Source organism: Lactuca serriola, chromosome 2, assembly GCF_051521515.1.
Source record: "Lactuca serriola cultivar US96UC23 chromosome 2, Lser_US96UC23_V15, whole genome shotgun sequence".
NCBI lineage: Eukaryota > Viridiplantae > Streptophyta > Magnoliopsida > Asterales > Asteraceae > Lactuca > Lactuca serriola.
In genome coordinates, this window is record NC_136409.1 from 40294469 (window position 1) to 40303477 (window position 9009).

Below are 9009 nucleotides of genomic sequence, written 5' to 3' on the forward strand. Positions count from 1 at the left end.
CCGTAGGGTTAAGGCTGAGCACCAGAGACCGCATGGTAAGTTACAGTCGTTGGAGGTTCCCAAATGGAAATGGGAGCAGATTACCATGGATTTTGTCACCAAATTGCCAAGGACTGCTAGGGAAGTCGATGCAATTTGGGTGATTGTGGACAGGTTGACAAAGAGCGCCCACTTCCTTGCTATCAGTGAGAGTTCTTCCGCAGAGAAATTAGCAGAGATGTACGTGAGGGAAGTGGTATCACGACATGGAGTGCCCATCTCGATTGTTTCAAACTGAGATGTGTGTTTCACTTCCAGATTCTAGAAGAAGTTTCACGGGGAGTTGGGTACTAGGCTGCATTTTAGTGCCGCATATCACCCCCAGATTGATGGGCAGAGTGAGCGGACGATTCAGACACTCGAAGACATGCTCCGGGCATGTGTGTTGGACTTTGGGGGGAGTTGGGACACGTATTTGCACTTGGTAGAGTTTTCCTCAACAACATCCATCATTCGAGCATTGGTATGCCGCCCTTTGAGCTGTTGTATGGGAGGAGGTGTCAGACCCCCATCTGCTGGGGAGAGGTCGGACAACATGTTATGGGCAGTACAGAGATCGTGCTTCGGACGACAGAGTAGATCCAGCAGGTCAGACAGAGGTTGTTGACCGCTCAGAGTCGTCAGAAGAGTTATGCGGACAGACGCTGGTCCGAGCTTGAGTTTCAGGTCGGCGACTTTGTGCTCCTGAAGGTCTCTCCTTGGAAAGGAGTGATTCGATTAAGGAACAGGGGCAAGTTGGGCCCCCGATATATTGGTCCATTCCGGGTGGTCGCGAGGGTAGGTAGGGTAGCCTATCGCTTGGAGTTTCCAGCAGAGTTGGGTTAGATTCACGACACTTTCCACGTGTCGCAATTGGGGAAGTGTATAGCCGATGAGTCGGTAGTGGTTCCATTAGAGGATATTTAGGTGGATGCGAGCCTGAATTATGCTGAGAGACCGGTGGCAATCGGAGATCGGAAAATCAAGGTTTTGAGGAACAAGGAGGTACCCTTGGTTTTGGTTCAGTGGCAACATCGAAAGGGGTCCAAGATGACTTGGGAGCCGGAGCGTGAGATGCGTGAGTAGCATCAGGAGTTATTTGCGGAGAGAGACTTCGAGGGTGAAGTCTAGTTCTAGTGGGGGAGAATTGTAACAACCCGAATTCCCAGGTATTATTTGTTATTGTAATTTTGGTGATCGCGGTTATGGGTGCGAGTTCGCGTCTAGATTTGGCGAGTCCAAAAGTGCACTCGGCGAGTCCACACTGTTTAATGAAACCCTAATTCCCCGGATTTGGAGCTTATTTAAGGGCACTTATAGCCTCCCATTGCGGCTACCAGTCCCTTAAGAGAACCCTAAGAGAGCTAAATTTGTTTGAGAGAGAAGAAGTCACTTTTGGATCTTTGTATCCTTTGTTTAGCAAGAAGAGGGTGACAAGAGCAAGGATGAGGTGAGATTCATGTAGATCCAGAGTCCAGAGGCTTCATTTGAGGTAATAGTTCGAACCACCTTCAGTTTTAGGGTTGATCTTTAGATTTAGGGTTTTCTAACCCCCTTTGGAGAGTGATTATGAGAAGCAAATGGTCCCTCTTTGAGTTTGTGCCTTGGATCTGGATTCAAAGTGGTCCAGAGACCTTAACCCTTGGAGCTTTTTGGGTTAGTATGGAGTTATTGGACTTAGGTTGTCATTTTTGGGACCAAATCTCCTTTTGATGCCGTGTTGTGGTTATACAAGCATCAAGTTTCGAACTTTACGTGACATTCATGCTTGGGAAGGCCAGATCTATGGTTTGGGGAAAGAGATCTGGCCTCAGGAGGTCAATAGAGTTTGTGCATGGCATGAACTCGCCGAGTTTTTCTTGAGACTCGGTGAGTAGGGTTTGGGTTTCACGTAAATTGTTCAGCGAGTTGAATCACCGGGTTGGGGGATGACCCAGTGAGTCAGGGAGAGTCAAAAGGGGCCTGAGTCAAGCCGAAACTCGCCGAGTTGTTCTTGAGACTCGGCGAGTTGAGTCGTGGTGGCCCCGCGATTCATGCCAGGTGGAACTCGTCGAGTTAGGGAAGTACTCGACGTGTCAAGAGAGGATCCGAGGGAGTCAGTGAAAACGTATAGACTCGCCGAGTCGCTCTAGTGCACTCGCCGAGTCCGGTCAAAGTTGACTGTTGACCATTGACCAGAGTTGACCGGTGTTGACTTAATAGGGTTAGTCAACCTTAGTTGTGAAAGTGTTAATTAGAGATATATTGTGTCATAGGAGGACTATAGCTCGGGAGATCGAGCGCTAGTGATTTCAGGGATTTGCGAGTTATCGAGATACGTGAGGTGAGTCTTCTCACTATACTTTACCTTGAGTAGGTAATCAGAGTTATGTGACAGAGTATTTGTATGCTATATGTATTTTATGTGTTGTACTGCATTATTTCTATATGATTTATGTTGTGCATGCTTATAGAGTTGGAACCAGAAGGTTCATAGAGTTAGAACCAGAGGGTTCACAGAGTAGGGTCCACGGACCCACAGAGTTATAACCTCGAGCGGCTAGTATGTGCTATGTGTGGTATTTTGGGGAACTCACTAAGCTTTGTGCTTACAGTGTTTGGTGTTATTTGTTTCAGGTACTAGTGATGACTGTGGGAAGGCGCCGACTTGATCAGTACACACACGAGATTGTTATGTTATGAGATCTTGGGATTTTTTTTATATGTCATGGATTGAGTTTCAAACATTGATGTTTTTATGAATATTAAATGAATTATGTTTTTATAAATGCGAAAAATTGTTTTGAAATTTACGGTGTTACAAAATCCATTTAGGAGTGTTTTGATGCCACACAACACTTTCTAAGGCTTAAACATGAAGTAGGAATGCTTGGATTGGCTTAGAAAGCTTCAAACAACAAATGGTCACAAAGGGGGTGAGCTTACGACCGTAAACCCAAGGGTTTACGACCGTAAACCCTTTTACTAGTGACCACAAAACCGTAAACTCCCTAATGGAGTGTTCCTTGAACCCCAAACACACTAGCCCTTCCCTACAACACTTAGATGCAATCCTTAGCACTTATAACACTTATACAAAGTGTTTATCATGCACTAGGATGACTTGACTTGTTTATTAGTTTTTTAAAGACTAATTGGATACATATATGTGATATTATATGTTAACTAGGATCATATAGTGTGTTCAAGACTTCACTTGACACCTAGCAGTCCTACATCTTTAGTTCATCCGTACCACTCACTACAGGTGAGTTCATACCCCTTAATCAATCTTTTAAATGTTTTTTTTTGGGGGGGGGGGGATACAAGTAGAATCATGCTAGTTATTATATCAATCACATGTGATTAAGAAGCAGCATCCAAACGATTTACTACTCATTAGCTGTTTTACCAAACAGTTTTCTTCAGATGATTTTCATAAACGTTTTATATGTTTAAAACTCCTTATTAAATTGTTCATTTTACACTGTATGTTTCATTTCAAACTCATTTACAATTGTGTTTCAAACAAATGTTTCTTTGTACTTAAACTGTTTTATCAAACAAATACTTTCCACCCGTTTTATAGGCTGACATCCAGTCGACCTTTTCTTAGATAGTAATCATGTTCAATGGTTTTACAAAACTTATTAGTTATGCATCATGTGTACATATATATATTCATAAAGGTTCTTCCAGACAATTCAATACCGTTGGATAGCAAGGGTATACTTCCATGTTCATACGTACAAGTTATATTACTAGTAAACTACAATAGGCGTAGTTTAGGGTTTTACTAATACTAATACAAGAACAATGAATCATACAAAGAGTCAGTTCATACATGAGTCATAATACATAGTGAAGAGAAACAAACATAATACATAGTGATGAGAAACAAACATACATGCTAGATAGACAGAGAACACACGGCACAGCTAGCACACGCAGAACATTACAGTACACTACTATACTATTACATGATTACGCTTACATGAGTACCTTTACATAGATACGTTTACATGAGTGCGTTTACATATACGATAATAGAACATACATCACTAGGTGCTATAGCATGGAACAATTTCAGGATCTAACTATACCAATGAATCACAATGTATTGTGATAGTTATATTGGGTATAAGTGATCATAGTAATGTGGATGTTCACGGCTTGCAGATATGCAGGGGTCGTGTATGGGTCCCAAAATCCCTTTGACAGGGGAACGTCTAGCCTGGGATCTAGCCATCACATTATGCCTTATCCCTCAAATAAGGCAATACTAGTACAAAAGTAGTCACTTATTACAAATACTACAGTACTTACGAGATTACAATAGGTTAAAGGTAGTTAGTACGGTTGTAGTTATTTGATACTACACCATAGTACTATTTCATTTTCCCATTACATTCACTTCGTGAACATTCACACGATGCACGGTAATGTAGAAGCTATATTTTTGGTAAATGATAGTCAGATTTGGGAAAATACACACTCTTACAGGAGACACACACAGATACTAGATGCCTCGGTAGAAGGCTACTCTCAGTAGGAAGCATAGGGCTCCTAGGATGTTCAAAACGTTTTCATACTTACATTTCAAATACATACAAATACTTACATTTCATTCGTACAAATACTTACAATTCATATACATACAAATACTTACGTACAAATTTAGACACTAAAATACTTATGATCTCACCAGCTATAAAGCTGATACTCTCTTTCAAAATAACTTGTAGCCTCAGGTCAACAGTAGACTAGTACCGATGCAAGGTTTAGAGAAGATGGTGCTCGTTCAAGACTCATCTTTCATTTTGATTTATACTTCAGTGTCTATTATAATTTGACCGGACAGACTTGTATTAAAATTATATTATTAATGAAATGGATGATGTTGTTGCTTGTATACTACTTTTCATTGTTGTGATACTGTACATGACGTCCTCCGCCCCAGAACGTTTCCGTTGTTCGTGGTTTTAGGGTGTGACTAGTTGGACTGAAACAATAGCTATGAAATAGAGCTAAACCTAACCTTCTAAAATTATTTAGTGCTCACAATATGTCACTTAACATATTCATTTACTAGTTAGTTACAGATAACTAGAACTCCTAAAAGCACAAGGAAAGCAGCATTCGAGCATTGAGTAAACTTAATGAAGCATATCCTAATCAGGCCATCGTATCACTGAATAATTAGTACTAACATTCAGTTCATAAAGCTTATACACATATAATAGGCACATAAGGCCCCACCCATACTCAAGGAGATACGGGCCCCACCCACAATCTGCTAACTAGGAGATACGGGCCCCGCCCACACTCCGTTGACTAGGAGACATATGCCCCACCCATACTCGGCTAACTAAGAGATACAAGCCCCGCCCACACTCGGCTAACTATGAGATACGGGCCTCGCCCACACTCAACTACTAAGCATACATACAAGTATCACACAGAAAACAAGTATAATCAAATCCATCAATTAGTCCTATATTCATACTCAAATAATGCTATGAGATATGGGCCTCACCCACACTCGGCTATCTATGATATACTGGCCTCGCCCACACTAAGCTACTAATCAAAAAATATATGGGTCGGCCTTGGTGCCTTCGACCCGTTCAATCGGGAGGAAACTCACCTCACAAAGCTGACTGTGAAATATCGCGGTAAGGAATCTCTATCGGCGGCTTCAACGACTCCCCAACTCATTGAGTTCGTTATTGAACTCATCGAGTTCTTCATTCTGTTAAGTTGCCTTAATGGATTAAGCTCCTATCCTTCAGTTCTAAGCTCCATACTTTATCTACATACTGAAAATGTCCTTTTAAGTGTAAAGTTTCAAACTTTACCCGTTAATAGCCTTATAGAATGGGTTTAGCTCAAACCCTAACTCTTTAAGACATAGATCTTGATCCAAACGCCATCAATACTCTAAACCAAGCCATATAAACTGAGATATGGACCCTAGACTCTACAAGAACACGTAAAGCTTTCGTCTTTCTCTCCATGCATGGCCTTTTGGAGCTTAAAAGACCAAAATGACATCCTAAAGCTTGCATGGGGCTTCAATGTCCATAAATTTTCACCTTTATGCAATGAGAGCCCTTCAAGGTTCTAGATCTGAATGTATACTCACTTGGGATTTCTATTTCCCAAAGATCATACTTCTTGGACCAAAAACCCAATAAAATGACAATAAACATGTAACACCTCAAAGTTCAAGACAAAATTTTCATTTTTAATTCTCAAAGTATTACTCGTAAATTCAATTCATCACATCGATTGTAAGTTATTATCAAAACAGTATCAGAGTGTCCCAAAATGCTCCGATCTCAATAAGCCGACGGATGTGGACAATCATGCCTTCGCCTTCCTGGAATCTACAAAAGTACCTGAAACACATTTAACTCAACACGGTAAGCATGTAGCTTAATGAGTTCCCCAAAATACCACACACAAATAATTAGCCTCTCAAGGCTATATCTCGATATGGACCCTCTGGTCATGTGTCTCAGTAAGGACCCTTCGGTCGCACAACTCAGTTTAGAACCTTTGGTACTAACTCAATAAGGCACAAAATAATATACAACATAAATCACAAAGAAAAAATGCGTAATATATCACATAGCTCAGTATAAGAACATATGACCCTCTAGTTAGTAGCTTAGATAAGATCCTAACGGTCACACAGTATTATCACTCAGGTAAGTATAGTGAGAAGACTCACCTTGCAAGGTAAAGCAACTATATCCCATGCTCGAACTGTTGGTTTAGACTCCGCCTAACATATATCACACATATCTCTAATTAAAATCAAATATCAATGTCCTCAAAATGTTAGCTAAGTCTCTTTAATAACCTTAGAAAAGGGGAAAAGACTATTTAACCCTCCATGGACTCCAAAGTCCACAACTAGACCAAAACCCCAAAAGTCAATGAAAGTCAACAGTCAACTCGTCAAGTTCCTTCGGAACTTAGTAAATCGCAAAAAGTCGAGTTAACTCGATGAGTGTCTAGCCAACTCATCGAGTTCATGCAGTATCCAGAAGATCGGGGAAAAACCCTAACCACTAGTCGAGTTGTCCCACCAACTCGTCGGTTTCACTCTGAATCTAAAAACGGGAAAACCCGGCTCAACTCGTCGAGTTGGATGCCTAACTCGTCAAGTTCTTTAGCCATTACACATTAAGCTCATTCCAATCGATTCCAATGCTCCAAACATCAGATCCAACCTCCTAGGATGAATTTATCACGTAAAGTTGCTAACTTTACGTGCATACAAGGCCTCACAAGGCTAAAACACCCAAAAGTAGCTCAAGAAGGGGTTTAGGGCATGGAGAAGGGCCAAAGCTTGATAAAGTTGACGACTTTATGAGTATAGGAGCCTAGAGGAGTCCGGATCTGAAACCATGTCCTTGTGACAAGCTCAAACCCAAGAATGACTCCAAAATGTCCCAAAAATGGCCATAAACACTCCCAATAAAAGATCTAAGTATAAAGAAGTCAAGGTATTAACTTTATACATCGCCAAGACACAGGAGGTGATGGATCTACAACCTTTTTATTGATCCATGCTTCTAAATCTTCAAGTCTCCTTTCAAAACTCCTCAAAAGTCACCTTACAAGCTCTTAAACACACCTAAGAGGGTACCAATATCTATCTACGGTTTTCTCTGGTTGAAATGATGATGAGGGAGGCTACAGTGGATTACAAGTTCTTTAAATAGGGTGCAAGACCCATAAATCAGGGTTTTCACTAAACAGACTCAACTCGTCGAGTTGGCCCCTCTAACTCGTCGAGTAGGCTTCATAATCCATGCGGCATGATCAACATCAACACAATGAGTTAGAGCAGCCAAATCGTCAAGTAGGTCTAAAAATGTGAATATAAAAGCTTTAGATTTTTTCCTTGGAATCAGGGTGTTACAAAGGAGATCTAAGAAGTTACTAAGCAAGTTTGAGACTTGCATACCAGGAAATGATGAGAATGAAATGGAGTCTCTGGATCTACTAGCTACTTATTGAATCTCGAAGCTTCTCCTTGTTTCACAAGCTTCAACACCCACAAAACTTCAATCAAAAATGGCTCACAAGCTCACAAATTCATTAGGGTTTCTGGATTTAGGGTTTGGGACTTGGAGGCTGGAAATGAGGCTAGCATGAGGGAATTAAGATTCATTAATAGGGTGCAAAACCCTGAAATTAGGGTTTCACCCCTATCAACCTACTAGTTGAGTTGAGGCTCTCCACCCGTCAACTAGACTTTGCAACCCACATCCATTTCCATTTCTACTTAACGAGTTTGGGGCCTCCAACTTGTCGAGTTTCTATACAAAAATGAATACTTTTTAATTAAATACATACTAGGAACTAGGCGTTACACATAGTATGAGCCAATGCTTAGAAGCAAGTCTTTTAGAGTCAAATTCCAGAATGCAAGATACCTTCCTTCATGTTCTAATGTGACATAATCAAATTCTAGCATATAGCACTTCTAGCTACAAGCTTATTACTTTAATGGCCATAGCGATACTTATTGATCGCTTCGATTATCTTTTACTTCAATCTTCTGGCTTAATTTGGATGCTACATCGAACTTGGTTTTCTAAACTACATAGAATACATATCTTACTCGGACTCGATATTATATGACCACTAGGGTCAGAATAATAGTCATCTTCTTAGTCATTACCGAAACAATGGTAATGACAAACATGAACAAAACGGAATCAATTACTAGCGCCTTGGTAACCTTGTGACTTTCCCTGATCCAAGTGTGAGTCTTGTGCTTTTGGTAGTATACGCATCTACTACCTTTCACACGTACTCATACTCGTCACAAGTATTGTCTCCAAGTTATTATCACAAAAACAATTTTCACACATACAAATGTGTCCAAAAAATCATAAAATTTTCCCTAGACTCTACTAGGACTTTTTGCATGCGTATCTTCAATCATCAATTTTTTTTTTCAACTCGGTTGGTGGAGGAAATGCCAGATCA